This window comes from Anas platyrhynchos, chromosome 13 (assembly GCF_047663525.1).
Source record: "Anas platyrhynchos isolate ZD024472 breed Pekin duck chromosome 13, IASCAAS_PekinDuck_T2T, whole genome shotgun sequence".
Classification (NCBI taxonomy): domain Eukaryota; kingdom Metazoa; phylum Chordata; class Aves; order Anseriformes; family Anatidae; genus Anas; species Anas platyrhynchos.
In genome coordinates this window covers 3,325,990-3,348,165 of record NC_092599.1, presented here as the reverse complement: position 1 = coordinate 3,348,165, position 22,176 = coordinate 3,325,990, and the positions used below count along the sequence as shown (strand labels likewise).

General features: G+C 40.7%; 1 protein-coding gene across 9 annotated transcripts in view; it reads left to right on the top strand.

Moving 5' to 3' along the window:
• The window catches only part of CHL1 (cell adhesion molecule L1 like), a 126,336-nt gene that overhangs the window by 318 nt on the left and 103,842 nt on the right, over positions 1–22,176 (top strand). For 5 of the 9 annotated variants that reach the window (XM_038185983.2, XM_038185990.2, XM_038185991.2 and 2 more), the window contains exon 1: positions 28–182. The exons of 3 other annotated variants lie outside the window; for them this stretch is intronic. The gene's annotated coding sequence lies outside the window, so the exon portion shown is untranslated. Of the gene's footprint in view, positions 1–27; positions 183–22,176 lie in introns of those variants that run through there. One more of the 9 variants, XM_038185985.2, reaches the window with a different exon arrangement.

The window sequence follows — 22,176 nt, the reverse complement described above, 5'->3', positions numbered from 1 at the left end:
GGAGGGACCCCTCTTCCTTCTCGTGGGTGTGGAGCAAGGCTGGGTTTGGCTTTTCTTTTTTTTTTTTTTTTTTTTTCTTTTTGGGGTGGAGCGATTAATTTGCAGAGCCGGGACGGGGCTGCGGAGTCGCCACCGCCACCCGCAGCTCCAGCCGCTGCCTCCGAGCCTCCTCCGGCCCCAAGGTAAGGGGGGGAGGGGGGAGAGCCGGGCCGGGGGCTGCTGGGGCCAACGGCCCTGCTTCGCCTCCCAAAACCCCGTTATTTGTGCGCTGACCTTGCTGCTGCTGCTCCCCGTACCGCTCCCGGTGCTGCCGGGCGGGGAAGAGGCGAGGAGAGGGAGCGGGGCTACGGGAGCGGGGCGCGCAGGTGCCGGGCTCCGAGCGGGGCTCCCCCGGGCTGCCCCTCTCGGAGAAGTTGGAGGGGGAACAGGGGGGCACCGGGGGTGCCGAGGTCTCGGCTGGGGGGGCTGGCTCTTGCTCCCCTGCTCTTTGCATGGGTTCAAGTTTGCAACCCGGGTGGCGTCCCTCTGTGCAAGTACTTTGCTCTTTCGTTCTTTTTCCTTTTTTTTTTTTTTTTTTCCCCCGTTACAATATGGACATTTCTTTTAGCAATACCTAAATAATTGCCAATGTCTTCAGCAGGTGCTTTTTTTTTTTTTTTTTTTTTTTATTTTTTTCCTAAGGGGAGTGGTGTGGTTGCATTGCAGCTCACAAGAGCTATAAGAATCTTTAAGCATCTCTATCTCGTGCTGTGTGCTGTTAATTAGTGCTGTACGATCAGTGGTTTCAGCTAGGTTTAGGTCTTCATAATGCAAGGAGATAGTGCTTTCTGTCTGTTTCCTAATTGTCGGATGCAGTAAGCAGCAATAGCCTTCACGTATCGCTTGTATGATGAACGTTACTCTCTTCATGTTTTGGGGTAGAAAGGAGCAAAGCTATGATATGTTGGATAACATTCAGGTGTTCAATTGTAACTCAACAGATATAAACCAAGCATATTTATTCTCAGCTCGAGCTGGAAATAGTTCTGCTTGAAACACACTTTTGAAAATTTCACCAGAGACTTGACAGGTAGTATTTTTGTGTGATTGTCAAGGGTTCATTTGATGTGACTGAGTTAAATACGTGTTAGGCAGCTCTCAGAAATATTGTTCTGTACACAATAAATAACAAATACGAGTGTAGCTTTAGGCCTGAGAAAAGGAGATGGGAAAAACTGTGCACCTTGAGCTGGATACATGGATTTTTCCTCTCTAAGTGAACACATGCAGCCTTGCCCTGTTGGAGCTTCTTTGCCCATTGCTTCCCATGATGCTGCACCTGGCTTCTACTGACCTGAGGTATTAGAGTCACAGGCTGCTGCTCTGTTGATACTCTTGTGTTGCTTAATAGTAATGAGTTTTCTTTGTCTTAAAACAAACAAACAAACCCCACACTCTCCCAATGGGTCTTTAAGAAAATACAAGATTCCTGCTAGGTGGTTTCTGTGGTCCTTGCTTGGGCCATGCTGCTGCTATCAGTGGAGTTTGACTTAGTGAACTGCAAGACCATGTCACATTAAAATGAGATGCAAAAGACAGCATACCAATGGTTGCAGGAGGTACTGGAGTTCCTTCAGGAATATTGCACAGTATACATGAAACTCTCTTTAAATATATACAGTCAAAACAAGCTCAGCAATCCAAGAGTTGCGGAAGTTTTGCCTGAAGTAACACAGCTTTGAAAGCAGTTCCTTCTCTAAAATGGTGCAATTTGTTATTGTTTTTATCAAAATAGGAATAAAATGAGCTCTGGTTATGAGGCTGAAATAAAGAGGCTGTACTTCAGTTACATACACTTTGATTACATTTAGCTCTCTGTCCGTAAATGAATGTAATTACTTTGGGCATTTAGTATGTGTTACTCCATTAATTAAACATAATGAATCAAAACATAATACTCCATTTCTTTATCCCAAGAAGAGCAGCAGATAAGCCCTCTTTTAAATGAAGGGCTGTCTTATTCACAACATTTATGTTTACTGCAGGTGGCTTGGATTGTAGCCATCTTGTTTGCCAATAAAAATATACTTTATCACTAATGTTTGGAAGGTAAAATGAAAGAAGGTAGATATGTGTTACATAGAATGATATTGTGGACAGAGGCTGGTGAGATAAGGAAGGATTCCTCTGCTTCCCTGGTGGGAGAGGACAGGGACTACTTTAAACACCACTAATTAGTTCAGTTTATCTTGCACGCGTTACAATGCCGTAGTTGGTTAATTATAGCTTTTCCCATTAGCAGTATGTTAAGAATAATGAATTAACATATCACACTGATCAAAAGAACATCTACAAAGTTTATCTTCGAAAGAAAAAAAAAAAAAAATGTATTGTGTGGCAGGAAGTCCCCGTGGCTTTCCCAAGGCACAGATTTGTTGGAATTCCTGAGCTGGTTTTCGGCGCCTGATGAATGACTTGAATTGATCCCAAACAAGTGACACTGGAGCTGCTGGTTGCTTAGCAACCCGCCAAGATGCCACAGTTTCTTTTGGTATATTTGTCCAGCAAAGTAGAAATTCCGTTTTGTTAAAGATGTTTTTTTCTGCGAGCACAAAGCTGACCTTATAAAGGCCCTAGATTATGTATAATTAAAAATGATGCATCAGGGCTGAGTCTGGCCAGCAGCATGGGCATGAAGAAAAGAGCAAGAATCTTACTTGTAAACCATCTTCTGGTGTTAATGTGCTCAGTGTTTTATAACAAGATTCAATTGTCCTTTCTCAGTTAGACTTCTGTTTAAAAAAAAGAAAAAAAAAGGAAAAAAAAATCATCATTACTGGGAGAAGCAAGTCTGACAAAGACACTCATCTACCAACTGCTTTTTGAAGCATTCCTGTCATGCTGACTTGAGATGTGAGATCCTGCAAAGCCTTGTGGGGTCACAACATGATGCATTATGAGTAAATGAAACATAACATGGAACATGGGGCTTGGTCGTTGTCCAACTTGTGTCAGGGAAGCCTGGCATATCCTGTAGCCCATGGGCTAGGTTGTCCTTGCAGAATAAATTGTGTTCTTAACTTTATTTTGTGCAAGGAAATAACAGGTTTAGTACTCAAAGGGCAGAGAAATGATAAAAGTTACGGTGGTCACATACCCCCAAAGTACCAATACTGGCTTAACCATCTTGTGCCAACCTTTGTACATCTAATACCTGCTGAATTATACTTTTATTTCAGTAGCTCACTGTTTATTGTTACATTTGGATCCATTTCTGCTGGTATCTTAATTCCAGCATGCACAATGAAGGGGAGTCTTGCAGCTGTCCCATCCTTGTTTCTTGTGCTGTAATTTGCTTTAGAGGGAGACTGCACAAACTGATTCATTGGGGGTGAATTGAAGGCAGAATATCTGTTTCAGGGGTTTACTTTGTGTAGGCCAGCTGCTAATGGGCTTTCTTTTGTGTCCTCCTGACTAAGTTAAAGCAAAACATTTGTGATGTTTATGGGTGGATTTGGGGTTCTCAGCAGCATTTTGCTATACTTGACTGCTCCTTTGAGCTCTGCTACTTGCTAATATACAAATATCATTTTCTGTCTAAAATTGTAACTCAGAAAAAGTATTTCAGGGCTAGGAGAACTGCAGGCTGTCATGGCATTTATTTTTCACATTGGTGTTCTGGAAGGTTTCTTTCTTCTTCTTGGTGAGAAAAAGGAATCCAGATATTTTTCTTGTTCCGAAACAAAACTTGAGCATTGTATGATCCACTGGTCTGTTGGACTGAAAGAGAATGTGTAGCTTGGATCACAGTGATCCAAGTCTCAACTCATTGTTTGCCAACAGTGCTAGGCTAAGATTATTTTAGTACATAATCTTGTCCTTCTAACTGCATTTCTGGGCTTTGTCATGTTTCTGGGTGTCTGCTGGGTCCTGTGTTCCTCTTGCTCCCTGATGTCCCTTTGAATTCCAGGGGAATGGGTCAATCTGCGTTCTGTAGAACAAGCTGGCCACTCACAACCTTCCACAGCAAGCTATTATTACTAAGAAATAAACATTGTAAGGACTGGGAATTTGTGTTTACATGACAATGCATTTACTTTACAGGAAGAAATGTCTGGTGGTGGTGGTGAAGAGGAGTTAAACTTTTTTTTTTTTTTTTTTTTTTTTTTTCCTGAGAAAGCTAGTATGTATTTCTTTGCCTCTCTAATTTTCACTCATGGAGTAAATTCCATGCTCCATAGATATCCATGCAATATAAAGGAATACATCCAACTCATTGTCAAGGGCCAGCTAAACTCAGTGGGTAACAGATTGTCACCTCCAGGAAGTGTCATGAATGCCAAGAGGAAAGCACTTATGTATGTTTTATTGAGGAATTAGAATTGGTCCCTGTAGCTAGAAGTTTTTTAGCATAATTTAAGGTGTGCTTTTAGTTACAGAAAATATATTTTCATATTTTTGAAGAAGTAATCTATGGATCTTTGTAATATTTAATATTAATACTTGTGGTATTAAACTTTTGGTCCAGATTCAAGTGCATGCAAGCTTACGTTTTTGTATCTATGTGGCAAAGTCAATGCCCGAAACTCAAGGTGTTTTTTTTGTCTTTTTTTTTTTTTTTTTTTTTCCCTCTGGGTTAGTGTCCTTGTATCTGTTTTATGCATTGATTTCTGTAAGCACATTTGCATACCCAAATGCTGATTAGTTCATTTTACATTGCAGTGATTGCCTGTGCATTATAAACAGATGAGGGTATGCGGTGATATTTGGTGCCTCGCATTTATCCTCCTGGCGGGTCCCAGCACCCCTGTAAGAAATGCATAGTGCTGGTCACACAGCCAGGGAAATGTGTTATTTCTGGGGCTGCAGCATTCCTTAGCAGATGTTTCCTTCTTCCTTCATTACACCTGAACGTATGAAACTCCACAAAATGCAGACAGAAAATAGTTTGTCATAAAAATTAGTATTTGTAATATTATAGCTAAAGTGGTGTTAGCTGCTGTGAGTGTGAGCTCCTGGTCCTGTTCCATCTAAGAGGGACAAGATTTATGTTACTTTCTCCATTAGTGTTCATAATTTCTTTTGACCTTTGCTAGCCCTCTCTTTTCTGCACTTACTGAGAAAATTGAAAATTGTTCTTTTTGGGTAGTTTTTCTTCTCTTGCCAAGTCAGCAAGCAGATGGGATAAAGTGGAGGTGTGGTGGGGATGTGACTCAGTTAGGGAGGGTGGGGAGGACACAGGGAAGGACAGGGACAGGCCTGCGCAGGTGGAAGCCATCCTCATCTTTGCTCCTGTTGTCCCATGCAGAGGAAGCAGCCATGTCTGGATCTAGGCCCGAGCAGCTGGGCTGAGGAGGAGCCAACGTTTGAGCCCAGGCAGGGCTGCTCCTGTTGGAGTGTGGCTTTTGAGGACATTACAGGCAGATGGCTCCTGGTCTGGCTCTGACTGTGGCAGCGGGCTGGTCAGCCAGGCCCATGCTGAGTTCCCTGCAAGCAGCCTACAGACAGTGGCTTCAGCTGTGGGGAGAAAATAGAGCTTCTCCTTGTGCTCCTATCCTGTCCTCCGCAGTGAAGGAGGTACAGAAGGGTGACCTTGGTGTGAAGCAGCAAAATGTGCCCGTGGGACTTCACACTGCTCTGTGTCTTCAGCCTGGTGAGGACCAGTGCTGTCCCTGCCAGCCTGGGGTGCTGTTTGTGCTGGCATGGGGCGAGGGAAGCTTTGCGTGTTGATATATAAAGCCATGTGGCTGCAGCTTTCTAGGGGGAGTGAACCCACGTGAGGGGATCTGCAAAAGGGGGAAAGTCTCACTGCCCTTGTGAGCGGAAAGTTTAAACAAGCAGTGACAACATGAGCTTCATTCTCAAATAAGTGTAATCTTCTAAAAGGAAGGATAAAATCCTAATTCTAAAATCTTTACCATCTCTTTGAGTGTGGCACTACAGAGTTGCTGCCAGCCTCAGCCACCAAGGAGTGTCCACAAGCACTGCCTGCAGGGCTCGGCAGCCACTTGGAGGAAAGGAGAGGAGAGGGCTGCCTTCAAGGGTGCATCCCTGCAGCCTCACAGGGTGTTTGAAAAATGCATCATTTGGTTGTGCCTTGTGTAGTACGGTATTAAAACAGATGGAAACGTGCAATGGCATTTCAGTAAATAATGGCTGTTGCCATTGCCCTATCCCTAGTGTTTGAAATGGAATTATTCCTGGTGAAAGATTACTCTGCTTTTAGGGAAAATAAAATTATTATTCCAGGGGGCAGATTTTTTTTTTTTTTTTCCTGTGGAAAATACTATAACAATGCTTTCAGCTAACAAAAGTGATCAACTCAGTGGCTTTTATTTATACATTTTTTATTTTATTTTTTAGTTTAATGAAATGAGAGAATCATTAAAAATAACGGATTGTCTGTAGGTTTTGGAGCACCTACAAAATCAGTCTCTCCACCAGCATGGTGTGTCTGTCATTACTAAAATCCCTCTCCCTGTGGTGCTGTGGCTGTTTGTGTTGGCTGGTACAGGGTTGTGTGCACACTTGCACCCGCACTTGTTTGCTTAATTTGTTGGGTTTACATCTGCAAATGCAAAATACCCCCAAACCACAATATGGTTGCTGATTTCAGTGAACTTATTAACTAGAATTGAGGCTAATGCTCAGCTATTTTGCTGAGTAGGGGTTTTATGCTATTTCTTTTGGTTAATTTTTTTTCATATTCCTCCACCAACTACTTTGTTCTAATAAAATTTCATTTTGGAACATAGATTTCTACAGGATTTCTATTTTGCCCAGACTGAGTCAGAGATTGTCCCACTTGATCTTGGTCATGAAATGCTTTTACATCTGAGTAAGCTGTATGGGATGCTTATTTCATATGAGTTCTGTTTAAGTGTTGATCAAAAATGTAGCTAGTGTGGTAATAAAAATCCCAAATAGTTTGAAATAAAAATTCCTTTTGTTACATATGGACAAAAATAACAGCACTGAACTGACAGTATTTGTACTAATAGATAATATTACTTTCTTAAGAAAATATTAAAATAACCCCCTGCTACACTGGGGTAACTTCTGGGATTAATATCACACAGAAACCAATGGTGAAGTCATGGCGCCACGGAAATAGATGGTCAAACTCCCTCTGACCTCAGCAGAGTCAGGTTTTTGTCCCGAGAGTGATGAAAATCTAATTTACAACCTAACCAGTTGGAGAAATAGGCGTAATGGCTCGGATCCTTGACTGATATAAATGACCGTGGTTGGGCTGGGGCTGATTGAGTTACGCTGGCTGCCACCACCTGGGCCTCCGGAGGATGGTGTCAGACATCCGTGTGGTCTTGCTGGGCCCATCAGCGCTGCCGCAACAGGCTGAGTGTGCGGGTAAACAAACGTATGACGAGCTTTAATGCAGTGCCTCCTGTCAAGTGGCGTACTCTTGTCCCCCGTTTTGGCTGGAAACAAATAAGCAGCAGACAGTAATGAATATTTCTGTTTCCTGAGTCATACAAATTACAAATGTTGTGCTGTAAGCTAGAAGGTAGTAGTGATTAAAGGACGGTCCCAGGCGGACCAGGTGGAGGCATGCCTACTGCACTCAATGTATGGGGCTGCCACTGAAATCCACTGTAATTGCTCAGGGTTTGCTACCTGTGTGACAAAAGCCCCTTTTGATTATTGATGGGATGAGGCTGGACTTAGGCTTTCACCTAAATCTGGGATTTTGATCATCTCTGATTATCGTGTTGAATTGCAGCATCCCGGCTCTTTGTGTCTCTGCAGCACGCAGCGGTGATTGTACCTGCCATGCTGGCAGGTGTTTTGGGGCTGATACCCACCCAAACCACGCTGACCTGCTGCCAAGCACTCAGAGCTCCCTGCTGCATCCCAGGGGACTGCTGAGAATTGAAATCTGCTTGAGTTACATTACAGCACAATTCTTTATTAAAGGTAAAACGCAGAGGCTGGGATGGCAACAGAAAGTAATACAGCCCGCCTTGTTGTGCAGCCAGCCTCACAAAAGGAAGTTTCTCCAATTTACTTCCACGTGTGCAGGATCCTGCCTTTCTGAGTGTTGTATCTAATTATCCTGCCAGTGCAGCAAATCTTCATTGTGAGCCCTTCCTGCTGTCAGGCATCTCTGCAGTGAAACCTCAACCTAATTCCATAGCGTAGCAAGATGAAAATCTCATCTTTGGTGCATAAGAATTATGCCTCAGCATTTATAAGAAAAACAACAGGCAGCAAACATCAAGGGCTATTCACAAATTTTATCATGTGTATCACCAAAAAAAAAAAAAAAAAAAGGAATAATCTTTATATTCAGCAGACAAGCAGCATTTTCTGTACAAACCTGCTCCGCTGTCATCCTCCAAAATGTATGCTAAGCTTGTCTGTGCACAAAGCTCCTTGTAATGGGTCATGGTTTGACCAAATTTTTTATCCTTACCTCGTGCTGCTATAGAAAAGAGTACTACATTTTTCAGTGTTATTTGTATAATGCACTTACTGAAAAGAATAACGTATGCAAAGCTTTGAAGCTCAGGCAGCAGCAATCCATTTAACCATTTATAGTTTTATGTTTCTTATAATCCCTGAATCCAAATGTCCCTAGAGAGTGAATGGGCCATTAAAAAAAAATTAGGCCTTTAAATTAAATGGATTTAAATTCACTCCTTTGCATACTTTGTTGTTGTTGTTGTTCTGCCTGAATGAGATATTGCCTCAGTAATTGAACTGTAACTTTGCTACAGGTAAATAGTGTCAGACAGCTGATATTCCAAATGCTTTACCGCTTTAGGGTTGTGCGGTGCTAATATGGCAATTTGCAGCACACCTTTGAGAGGAGATGTGTCCAGTCCACTTAGGATCACTGATTGCTGGGCTGGAGCTTGAGCTCAATTACCGTCTGGTAGTCAATGTGCTTCTGGAGCCAGGACTCAAAAGGATGTTGTAGGGTGAGGCAACGCATCCCTGGCAAACCTGGGGAGGATTAATTGGGCAGGGTAGATGGAAGTGATGCTGCAAGAGGCAAGGCTGCTCAAAGGGATGACATGTCTATCAGAAAGCCTTTTTTATTATCTTTGGAAAAGATAGAGTGATACATTGTACAAGGATGCTGGAGTAGTTTTGGCTCTGTTACTTATGTGAGACAGATTGAAGACAGCGTTCATTAGGGTGCAACACTTCCAAATCAGCAGGCACAAATACCAGTTATCCAAGAACAAAGTGCATGAGCTGAGGGGACCTCCTGCTCTCCGATATTGACTTGTGCATCATGGTGTGCTGCAAGAACCGTGGAGGAACATGGGTGCAAAGAAAGAAAGCAGAATGAGGTAGAGGATGGTCACTCCCTGATAAAAGTTGATAAAGGACTGAATTAATATGGAGTTTAGATAGAATTAAGATCAGTCAGTACATCTTCCTGATATTCCTGATGAATAGGTTACAGGTTTGCAAGGTACAGGTAACTAAATGTTGTGGTGGAATTTTCCAGCTGTTAGATTTGGTGTCTCATGAAACTTCAGTTAAAATAAATAAATAAATAAAAATCGAGTATGTAGTACAAGCGGTGCTCACGTTTAATGGATTAAGATTCAACCAACAAAGCGGAAATGGTATTTGTCTATGGGGATTCCCTATTGAAAGATGTGTGCTTTTAGTGCAGCTTCACTGGAAAGGGAGCTGGTCCTGAATCTGTTTAACATCTTTATCAATAGTCTCAACATAAAAATTAAATGACTGCAGCCAAAGATGTGGATGAGGCGATATTAAGAGTGTGAAAATAAGAAATTACAAGGAGCTAGCTGTCTGACTGGCAAGCTACTTCTCCTCCTCCCATCCTCCCAGGGGTCCAAGTCAAATAAACATGATGGGGGTGTGTATCTGTGAGGGGAGTCACCCTGACAGGGCATGGAGGGGTCATAACGGATGAAGAAAGAAGACTTCCCAATGTGATGCTATGGCTGAAGGACCAGTGGGACCCTTTGACATAAGAGTTGCACTTGTAAGCATGACTTTTATCCAAGAACATGAGAATACTGGAAAGCTATGGCCAGCTTTAGTGTCAACAGTTTTAAAAAGTTTACAAAACTGAGAAGTCAAGAAAATAACCACAGTATTGATTTGAAGAGTGGAGAAAATTCCCTGTGGTGAGAGATTTAGAGAGCTAAATCTGCTTAGCTCATCAAAAAGAGGATTGAGAAGGGACTTGATTACAGGGACAAGTATTTTCATGAGGAAAGCATACCCTGTTTTTTAATCAAGAAGAGAAGAGAATAAGATCCAATAGCTGAAAGCAGACAATTTCAAATTAGACATTAAACACAAATTTTCATCCATGATTAACCGCTGGAATGCACTATGACATGTTCAAATCAAGACTGGATATCTTGTGTGATAGGATCAGTCAAATACAGGTTACTGGATATAATTTGCAGGCAATAAGGAAAAGTACAGAAGGGTGCAAATGCCCTAAAATCCGGGGGCATTGAAAGGGCAATCACATAAAGTTAAGCAAAAAGGAAGAACATGCATGGGAAGTATAAAAAGGAGAAATGGAACCAAAGGAAGGACAAAGAGGTAAATTGTATCTGAAAAGAGTAAATTCTTTTCTGAATTTGGGAGCATATGTTGCAGCAAAGTGAGTTTTGGCATTGGAAACACCTTGAGCATTGGCAGTGCTGGAGTCATCTGTTTCATAGTCAAAACAGCAATTTTGGATTCTCTGCTTTGTTAATGATGATGGAGAAACCTCCTACTTGTCATTTGGGCTCTTGGCACCACTGGCTCCCTATTCTGCTGCTATGAGAGTCGACAGCAAAATCAACTTTGTTTAGATGTGATGGAGCTGAGGGCCATTTCCCACCATGAGAGCCCCGCAGTGTTCCCCAGGAGTGAAGGGCATGTCACGGATTGCCTGGGCTGCAGCACGCTTCACCTTATCAGCAGCAAGCTGTCACTGTGGTCTCTTGTGTGCCCTTCAGTTTATTGACATGAATGTTATACATTAAAAAGTTCTTTTAAATGCTTTTAAAAGAACCCCATTTTTGTACCATTAAAACAAACTCTTGGGAAATCCAGCAGGGAAATCTATGCAGTCTCATTTTTTTGTTTGATGTGTAGCATCTTTGTATGTTTGTCCTCATGAAATAGTTTCACCATATCAGCAATTGTCTTCTTTTTCAAGAGAAGTATACATATAGCTTGTTTCACGGTGCCTGATAACTGGGTAATCATTAATTTAAATGTCATATTGTGTTTCTTCTCTGAGAAAGTAAAATGATTGAGTCAAGATCATGGTTTGGGCATGTTTACTGTTCAAATGCAGTTTTTCCCTCTGGACCTACAGCTATAATGGAAGTGAAACAGGTGCTGTAAAGGTTGTAAGTCACTTTGCTATTGTGGAAGCTCTTTATCCAGGACTGAAAATAGCTTTTCTGGAAAAATGTTCATAACCGCTGTATTACATCCACAGTAGAAAATATCGTTGTACTTGTTATGCAGAGATAGCTTGCATATGTTATTTTTTACAACTCCATCACAAAGCTATTACTTTTGTTAAGCAACATTTCCTATACTGCTTTAGGATTTGAAGATAATAATTGTTCCATGACTTTTTCAATGGAAATTAGCAACGTTTCCTCTGCCCTGTTTAACAGAAGGATAAACTCTTGGTGACCAATTAGGGCATTGACCTACACAGAGCTGCAGGTAATTCAACAATTTCAGTCTCCTATGGCTGTAAACACTTCATATTGCCAGATTGAACAACAATCTTCTTACTTCTGGGCCAGAGTGTGGGTATCTTCTGGACTGTGCTAAAACCTGGGCTTATTATGGTAATATTCTCCTTGGAATGAACAGGACAGCTAAATTGTAAGAAACTGTTTTCTTGGGGGAAAAATATCATGCAAGAATGTCCTCACTACCTGTAATAATCGACTAACTGGGCAGTAATTATTCCAAAATACCGTTGGAAGTATATTGACCTTGACAATCATTTTCTTTTTCAAATGGGCATCTGAATAATTGTCTTTGCCTAAGGATTCCCTAGAAGCTGTTCTCAAATCAGAGCGGCACTTCAGTGTTCAGCTCGTGACATTGTGACATCCATTAGGAACACAGAGAGGTAGGAATTACCCTATTCAATTCGATTAAAGATCTAATTAACTTAGAAACCTATCTCTGTTAGTAACTAGTACTGGATGACTCAACAGCCTGAACAAAAAAAAAAGAAAAAAAAAAAAGAAACCAACAACACTTTTCCTTCTTCCCTCCTCCCCTAAATTTTCTTTATAACATTTAAGGAATAATGCATTTCTGAGAGAAGTTTTTTCCTCTTACCGAGCACTTCTGTTTGACTTCCATCCTGAAACATGAGATCAGTAGTCCTTAAATTCATATCCTGCCTTGTGAAAGTATTATTAGCACTTCAAACATCTAATCACTTTCCTAGCCACGGTGACAATATTTTGTCAGGGGGTTCATAGAGTTAATTACTTATTATGATGTTCTTTCCCACTTTAAATTTGCTCTCTCTTAATTCCAGTGTGATAATTAAAGTGATTATTTGACCTTATTTCACCTGTTTTCATATATACCTATATGGGTCTGTGATGTTCATTCCTTGAAACATATTATAGGTACGTGAAATATTAGCTGACAATTCTTTGCATTCCTTTCTTAAAGGACCCTTTAATATCTTTATTTTGTATCTATTCGGTCTTCTCTATAATTCTTTGAATGACCTCTGAATGCAGTTATACTCTACTTTCAAAGGTAAGAATATATTAGCAGTAGATCTAAATTACTAATTTTGCGCCATACTTATTTTTAGTCCTTTCTAATGTATTCTCTACACAGCCTCCTATCTGAGTTACATCTTGACCATCTTGGCCTGCTAAACAGATGCTTTTTATTGAAGGTATTTTTTATTATTAAATATATATATACATTTATTTATTTTGAAAGAAAAAAAATCTAATAGAAGCACTCTTCTTTTTCACCCTTCTGTAAGCCAGGGGCTATTTGTTGGATTTAATTTTAGTTAAATAAAATGAAACAAATCTATTATGATTCGGGGAAACTCTCATGTTTCAGATCAAAAGTTATTTCCAAATGTAGGGGTTGGAAGTTAATGTCTCCCTGGGTGGGTGATCCTGTAACTGCCTCCTGCAAGCTTTCTCAGTTTCCTTCAAACCAAATGTCCTGGCCATTTCTTCAGACAGTGCTGTTTGAGTGGATAAGGTGTTAAGATGATACAGTGGATATAGACATAATATAGATATATAGACCCAATTACTTAAACTGATTACCGTTTAGGTGTGGTTTTGCATGGACTTATTTAACCATCCTGGCATTTCATGAAAAAAGAAAACAGTTTGGGAGGAAGCAGGTCTTCACAGCATATGTATTTTTTCCAAACTGTTTTGTGCAATGGGCAATAGCTTTTCCCTTAGGCTTTTGAATATGATATTACTTCATCTTCCTGGAAAGTAATCGGAATACTGGCAGCGTTTGATGAGACTGGGAGGAAAACAAACAGAAATGAGGAAGCTCAATATGGAGGGTATCAGATCTTTAGATTTATTCTGAAGACATCAATTTTGAAACTTGAAATTATACATCTGTAATGAGTACATGCACGTAGGTGCATGTATGACTATTTATATAGGTATATAGTTTATATCTTTGTCTTGTGCAGGCACCTGGAAGAGATGGAAAGTTCATATGCCAGTGTTTGCAGCTTCCTAATATCTAACAGCTATGTCTACACAGCTATAGAGAAGTGATTCAGTTTTCCTGTATTTTGGGGGTATTGCCTTTATCTGGGGGTTCCTCCTTGTAGAATAGTAACTTCCTTGTATTTGGCTGCAGAACCTTGCCATGGCAGGTGTTATGACTCAGAGCAGATGAGAAGATTCAGACTGCTATTTTTTTCCTTTTTTTTTTTTCTTCATAAGTGGCTTGCCCCCAGGCATGTTTTGACAGGGGAGATATCATTTCAAATTAGAATGTGAATGTGGAGGCTTTCCAAAGCTACAAATTGCAGATATTTCTCAGCATGACTCAAAGAAAAAAAAGTGTTGTGCATGCTGATGGTTTTCTGTGGTGGGGGTTATTGCTGCGGTGTAGCTCTGGTGGTTAAAGCCATAGTTTATTGCTTTGTTACAGATTTGGACATGAGAGACAGTGTCCACAACTGATCTGCTTTGGTTTCATTCTTTTAATAACCACTTTCCTTCAAGCACTTGCTACTTTGATCATTTCTGTTAATTTTTTCCTAATTTGTGTCACAGGTAGGGTAGAAATAGAGAATGTACTGAAATACTAGTTTTGATCAAGAAACACAGGGGAGGGAGGGAAGGGGGGGAAGTGAGGAGGAAAATGAAATGATGTGAGAATTGTATGAGGCCAAACAAACGTGTGAAGGAAATAGTGAATGGGTCTGGGCTGGAATTGGCAAGGGATTCTCAGCTTTCCCAATGCCTCTCTTTGTCAGCCCCCAGAAATTATAGAGGAAAGTCATTGTGTTTCAAGAAAGCAAACCTTGGGAGTTTCAAGGCTTATGGGATTGGAAGAGGAGGAAGCAGGGACAGCTTTTGTAAAGAAAACCCACAAGTATATTAGGTAGGTCAAGATGTATATATTAATATTTGATAAAACATTGCCTCTGTAAGCATCATCAAAGCCAACTTGGAAGAGGTGTTTTTTCTACTGACCCAAAGACATGAGGGATCTGACTATTTCATGTATGCCCCATGAGATCCTTGACCAGTAGCTGGTTCCTGAGCTTCTCACTATTTCATGAGTCATTGAATTTCTTCCAAAGCCTATCAGCTCCTTACCCTTCCAATAAGAAGAAAATGAAAATTGGAAGATGCCAGTGGAAGAGCTAAAAGAGAGCCTGTCACAGATTAACTAAGGAAGAGAGTCACTGCCATGTGTGAGCATGTAAAAATAATACAGTCAGCAGGTAGGTGAGTGAGCATCTTGCTGCCTTCAGCTAGGCTGGGGTTGTGATCAGTGGCAAAAAAGCTCATTTCCCATACTTGTCTTAAATGGCCAGTTAAATCTGCAGCATCAGTCAGCTGAAGATATTTTAAAGATGACAAATAATTTGATCTGAAAGCAGGCAATCCAGAGGATGCTCCCTGCTGAAGACTGCCAGAGGACTTTGCAGCAAGATGATTGCTTTTCTCCCTTTTTGAAAGGGGAGCAGTGTGATGAGGAGAGGAATTCCTTTGAAACTGTGTTTTTTGCCCTATTTCAGAAAAATTAACAGAGGGAACATCTATAGTTCTGAATACCATCCTGTGAGCTATTGGTGTCTGTGATGTGTCTGACTTTTGAAGTGAGAGACCTTAATACTCCTAACACTCCAGGTCTTTCTAGCACTTTAAAGTTTTTCCTGAGTTTAAGAAAAAAACTTTTTTAACTTTTTTTTTTTTTTTAACGAACTGAAAGAAAGAGAAAGAAACCTCAATACCTTGCCCCAATCTCTAAGTTTATGGCACAGTCATAATGGAGGTTTGGGAGCAGTTTTGCATTGTTTGAGGCTGGCACCCTTTGAGTGGGTTCTGGCTCTCTGACTACATTATCCGTCCTTGAGCTTGTCTTTCGTTCTTCCCTCCTTTAGCCACGTTCTCAGTTTTTATTCTGACAAATTCTGAAAAATTCTGACAATCCTGACCATGGCATTTTGGTTTTAGTGCCGTGTCAGTAAAAGGATCGAGGACCCTCATCCATGGGATCTGTTAAATCACTCTTCTCCATGTAGACTCCTGGAAAACAGCAGCAGAGCTGCTCCGATTTGTAAGCAGACAGGATCTGGCCCTGTGCCTTAGCCCCAAGGTCCGTGTGTTGTTGTGGCCCATTCTGGGAGATGTGGACATTTGCTTCCTTTGTGTCTCCGTGTTCACAAGGTTTTTTCTTCTGTGCTGAGATGAAGCATAGGGAGGGAACAAGAGCGAACTCTGATAGGTTTAACCCATAATAAGTCTGATGTCCTCAGGGAGAACAGAGATTAAAGAGCCAAAATTCTCTGGGAGATTGTCACTCGCCTAATGATGATAGTCGCCTATGGCAGTTAGGGATGATATGGCTGATACTTAGCAGGGGTTGTGAACCAATTAGTCTGCTCAACAAAATACTTGGTCCATTGGGTGCAAATGTTAGGAATATTTATAGGGCTGGCTATGGATTCCGCTAATCAAATTGGAGGAAGCTACTTAGGAGACTGTCCCAGGCTCTCCAGAAGCCCTGAGATTACAAAACTGAGAGATAAACAAATGTTTGCCAGTGTAAATATTAGGACTGAAAGACTGCATTTGAATTCTTTTTCCATTTCCTGGTACTGTAAAGTCAATTACGGGGGCCTGAAGCATGCTAAAGTCAGCTTCCTCTTGGAGGGCCGACTTCAGCAGGGGCTGTCCATAGATGATCTTCTGGAAGTTGGCTTACTCCTCGTAAGCCCAGGGTGCTGTAATGTGTTTTGGACCATCCAGCCAGGAGCCCCAGTGGCAGAGGATGCCCCATAAACAAGTCTAAGTGAGATGGCAGCCACACAATAATAACGCAGCACATACTAGCACATGGGTTTGCATTCATTAACTGCCTCATCTGTGAGCATTCCCATTAACTCTTTAACCCATTAACTTGCTGAATTATGACAATATTGCAAATCAATTTTGGTATCGTAATTTTGTCCATTATATTAGTAATGTCCAGTCCATTATATTAGTAATGTAGAGAGTTAATGTATCTTATATAAGGTCTAAAACACTGTAGGAGAATAAATGAAGTAATTCATCTAAATTTACAGGGTGGGTTAAAGGCTTATGAGTTTCTTTGTTGGCTTGTTTATTTATTTGCACTTCATGGTAAGTGCAATTAATAAAATCGTTTTACAGTTTCTGCCTCTGTAATCTAAGGCATCACTTAGCAGAGCCACTTCTGTTAAACAGCTAATATGATGAGAAAAACAACAACAACAAAAAAACACAAAACCAAAAACCAAAAAACAAACAAACAACACAGGCTTCACTGGAAAAGCTTTTTAAAACCTGAGAATATTGATTCCCCAGATTTAAGCTGTAAATGTGGTTACATTTTTGTGATGTGTTTTTATTTTTTTTTTTTTTTCAGAGAATCTGCATATAGAACAGCTTCCAACCCTAGTACTAAACTTTTAATCAAAATATTCTGTCTTGCTCTTTTTCATTTTATTTTTTTTTTTTCAGCTAGGAATCAATTAGACATACAGCCATTTTGAAGTTCGTGCTGAAGGTGGTATTCTCCAGTACTTACTGGAAAAATCAGATGCTAAGCTGGTGAATTTATTGCATTTTGGCAAGGTCTACACAAGAGCTTTATCTAGAGAAAAACTGAGATATTAATAAAAGTAATGTTGCAGATTATTTATTTATTTATTTTTTAAATCACATCATACTAGAACAAAAACACAAAACCATCACAAAAAAAAAAGTGTTCTTACAGCACCTGTATAAAAGCTGTCTTTGTGCTGCTGCTATGCTGGCTGCAAGTGCTTTTAAGTGCACTGGATTTCAATATGCAGACGTTATTTCTGAAGGATATTACATATTGAAAATGGCATAATGTCTTTTTTGATCCTAAGAAGCACAATGATTATTGGTACTGATAATTGTGTTAATAGCTTTTTCTTGTTGTTCGTATGTGTATCAGAGGTGCAAAGTACTGGCAGTTAAATGGGGTAAAAATGGTCTTTTCAAGAGGAAGATCCAAGTCCGTGGAGACTCTCCAGGGATCTCATTAAAGCGCTGTTTTCTTAATATAGTGTACTGCAATAACAGCTATCAGGATCCCCACAGTGTGGTTTCCTGATAGGTTAGTTTACACAGAATTAATTGTCTAATTTTGCAAGCAACCAGTGCAGTGCACATTGATTTATTTATTTATTTATTTTTAATTCTAAGTGTTGCTGTCATGGATTCTGCTTCTCATTTGGAAACAGTTTTTACATTCTGCCTTCACTTATACCATTTTGTCATATGAAATTGCGTAGGAAGTATCGCTTATTCTTCTTTGTCCTTCAACATATGAATGATTGTTAATTTAAGCTTTATATATAATGCCTAGTATTTTTTTTTAAATAACTAATAGAATGCATCAAAAAAGCAAAATCAGATTTATTTTATTTTTAGGCTTCTGTAGTTTAGATGTTTTGGACACAACCACTGAATAAGGAGAGTAGATTTGCCTTGTCCCAAGGTGAGCTTGGTGGCTGTGGCAAGGGAGCAGTAAAGGAGCAGGAGCCTGAACAGAACAAAGGACTGGCGAGTTGCAGCCACTTGATGCAGAAGCATATAGAAATGTATTTGAATAAAGTCTGTGCTGTGAATTTGGCTTGAACAGGATTTTAAATGTATCTCAGCCTGCCTTTCTAAAGTGGAGTTCTTGAAATATGATTTGCACATGAACAGTAGATTTCCATCCCATTTAGCTGTGTGAGAAAGATGGAGCGATGCAGAATATTCTTCAGCTGGGTTTGGGCAGGATGGCTGCTAAAAACAACTGCTGGTCTGAACCATCTGCTAAAAACTGCCTTCCAGCTTGACTTGTCAGTGCTGTTGTCCTCGGGAGATGGCTGTCCTCTTACCTGCTCAGGCTCATGCAGGGGGGGAGATGATGATGGGCTCGTGCTGATTCCTCACCCCCTGGACCTGGCTGCCTTCCTGCAGCCTGCTGATATGCTTACCCCAAGGAATGAATGACTTTGCTCTGCGTGGGCTGTCACAAACTGCAAACAGCTGTGCTGAAGCTATCGGTATTCACTTGTGACCAACACATTGGCTAGAGCAATTGGTGGCCACCTCCTCACCTGGTGTAAACTAGAGAAGCTGTGGGAGTTGATAGCTAAAAGAGAGCTTTCTGCACGGATGGCTAGGAAGCAATATAGGAGGCAGGCAGTGAGCACAGACTTGATATTAGCTGGAGGAAACATGGGAATACAGAGACAGCTGGAAGAGAGAAGACCTGAAGGTTATAGGAAGCTATGCAGAAATAAAAGTCCTGTCCTGAGAGCATGAGTGTGTGGCTGCTTGGGTACCTGCTGTCCTGGTGTGGTGGCTTGTTTAGGGGTTATTAAAGCATCCCCTGTTTCTATCGGATGAATGATTGAGGAGGGAGGGAGGGCTGAGGAGTAGGTCCCCGCCACTCAGGTTAGGAGTTCAGGCCAAGAGGATCCTTGAGCCAGGAGTGAAATGATGGGGATGTAAAACACTTTGATTAATACAAGTCTGCAGGGAGAGAAGGGCAGCAGCACCAGCTGAATGAAAGGGCAGGTTGGGATAGCTTATTTGGAGGGGGAAAAACAGTAAGCTTTGGAAAAGCACATAGTTCAGATGGTGTGCATATCAACGCTTGGATTTAGTCTTTCATTTATTATCACATGGAACATCCTCCAAGATGAGCAGGGCTTTTCCTGTTAAAAGTGAGCATTTTGAACAACACTGCTGTGTTCATTGCCAGCATGTCTTGGAGGGGAGAAATAGGAAGTCAGTGAAAGGTAAAGTTACTTTGCCTCCTCATTCCTTGCCTTTTTAGCTCTTGCCTCTATTACAGACATTAAGGTGCAGTGTACTCTGAATTTATAACACCATAGCTATTCCAGATTACTTCTGGAGATGGGCTTATATCTCCACATGACACCATGTAGGAAAAAGTCCATCTACTAGCTGTGGTATCAATCCAACCTACCAGGTGAATGAGCTGTCTTTATCACACCAGATAAGCATGGCTGTTCTCAGATAGGACCGAATATGTTGCATGCATTGGGCTTGACCAGATGAGAGGTCATTCTCTGTTTTTAGGCACCTGAAATGTGAGTTTTGCACCATCCTGTCAGGTCCTGTGATGGGGATTTGATGGCGTGCAGAGCTTTTGAGTGCTGTGTCCCATCTTGGCACCATTGGTAATGTGCATATTGTTCTGGTGTCAATTGTTATCTCAGAGTGTTGACATCATATACGAAATAACACTTAAACAGGTCTCTCTCCATTAAAAGATGAATTCCCGACACAATTGAAGTCAATGGGGCTTTTGTCACTGACTTCAATAGGTCTCAGCTTCCACCTCATGATTCCATGGGAAGAAGAATAAATTGCTGCCGAAAATGCAACTGCCTCTGACATTCAGTGGGAAAGGATAATTAGCAGTCAGTCACAGAGCTGACATCCTGGTAGTCTGATGAATAATAGAACTGAGTACAAGTGATATGTTGTCTTCCAAGTGGGTAAAATGATTTTTAGCAGATTAGCATGAGTGTAGGCAGCCAAGAAATATGGTATGAAAACCAAGTGTGAGATGAGTCCTAGACAGTAAGCATCAACTTTTCAGTCTGTCTGGCCTCTGACACGTACCACGTAGTTTTATATAAACACTACAGCAGGAAGATGTTGGGGATCAAGAAGACAAAATCTTGTTAAGAGACTTTGTTGTTAGGTTGGAATTAGTACTCTCAGAAGAGCATAAGTGAGACTTCAGTGAATATCTCCCTTTTTGCTGCTTGTCAAAAATACTGTAGGAACAGGTGGGGAGATGGCTTGGTCTGTGTTGTAAGGATAGTGGTATGAGGCTGAAGGACTATGGGCTTGTGCAGCTTCCAAACGTTGAGGAAACACTGGCTTGGAAAGCCTTTTTTCCAGCAGAGGAGCAGTTAGATCAGCTGATGTGGTGGACAAAACCAGGTGCTGAATCTGTAGGTCTATACCATTTGAGGAAAATGAACAATCAAAGCAAGAAGAAAGCAAGCCCAACGTAGTTTTAATCTTTAGTTTCAGTCTGTAGTTGGTCTTAACGCTGCATGCAACTTTGTGAGAGCATAAAGGCAGCACTGTACTGCTGCAGCTTTCAACTAGGCCTGTTTATGCATTGTGATTTGCAAAGCTATTGACTTCGTATTCTTTCATGTTCTTTATGTTCCCTTCTGTTTTGATGTTATCATGCAGTCATCTTAGCTACATATTAAACAAGAGACTACTTCAATATAAAATGATCAAAGGGGTAAGGGAACACGGGGTCATAAAGAATATATGGGGAGCTATGGGAGAGTGATAAGTTGAATTTAAAGGCTTTTTCAAGCTGCTTAATTCCTGCTTAGATTGTTGGTGCCACCAATAGGCAACAGTCCTTTTCTTTAAATCTTTTACCAAGGATTGACTGGCAGAATTGTGGTTTTACATGGGGCTTAGAGAGTAAAAGGCCACCCTGAAGGTCAAGCCCTAGGAGATTTCCTCTAAGAGCTCATTGATTTTACTGGATTTTGACTTGAAAAAAGACCACTCCTTCCTCGATCTGCAGCTTGGATACAAGTGCCTTAGTATGTGCCAACACAGAAGGCAGGAGCAAAAGTGTAAGAGCAGAAAAAAATGAAGATACTGTGGAGTGGACAGACAATGATTTCACTTTCTTGCTTGTCTGATTCAGACTAGAGATATTATTAGCTACTGGTCCATGAAAAAAGAAAGTATTATTTTATCGTTTTCAGAAATGGACTGTATTAACAGTAAAATTGGGCAGAATAAAGATTTATAGTCACATCCTCAGCTTGAGTAAACAAGCAGAGGAGATCTTCTTGTAATGGGGATAGAAGGGTTCACTGCATCTGAGGAACCAGGCTGTAAATACTGTGGGTCTGTTTTTTGACATCTATAACTGAATGCATGGTTGCAGTGAGTAGGTGCATATGCATATAACTAACATTATTTTGCACAAAAATTGAATAAGCATATTTTGCCTCTCAAACCTCATTAAAATATTGGCTTTGTAAGTTGCCCAGTGCTGTAGTGATTAGCAAAATGAATCTGAAAGCCTACCCCATAAGCAACCTCTGTATTTGCACTATTACCTACTCCTGTGATATTTCAATCTGATTCATTAGAAAAATTAGCATTTTTATGGACTAATTAGGGAAAAATGTTGCTTGTACTTTTTCTGATGTGCAGTGATTTTTCACAGCTTTCTGAAACCAAATAGCAGTGAAACATGAATTCTCTCAGGGAAGGGAAAAAAAAAAAGGAAAAGAAAAAAATGATTACTCAAATTAACTCAAAAGATTGGTGAGATTAAAAAAAAATAAAAAAAATTAAGATCAGGTTAGATTAGTATAATATTGGCAGTGCCTACAGTTTTTGAATTCAAAACTCCAGATCTTTCAGCTGTTTTGGTTCT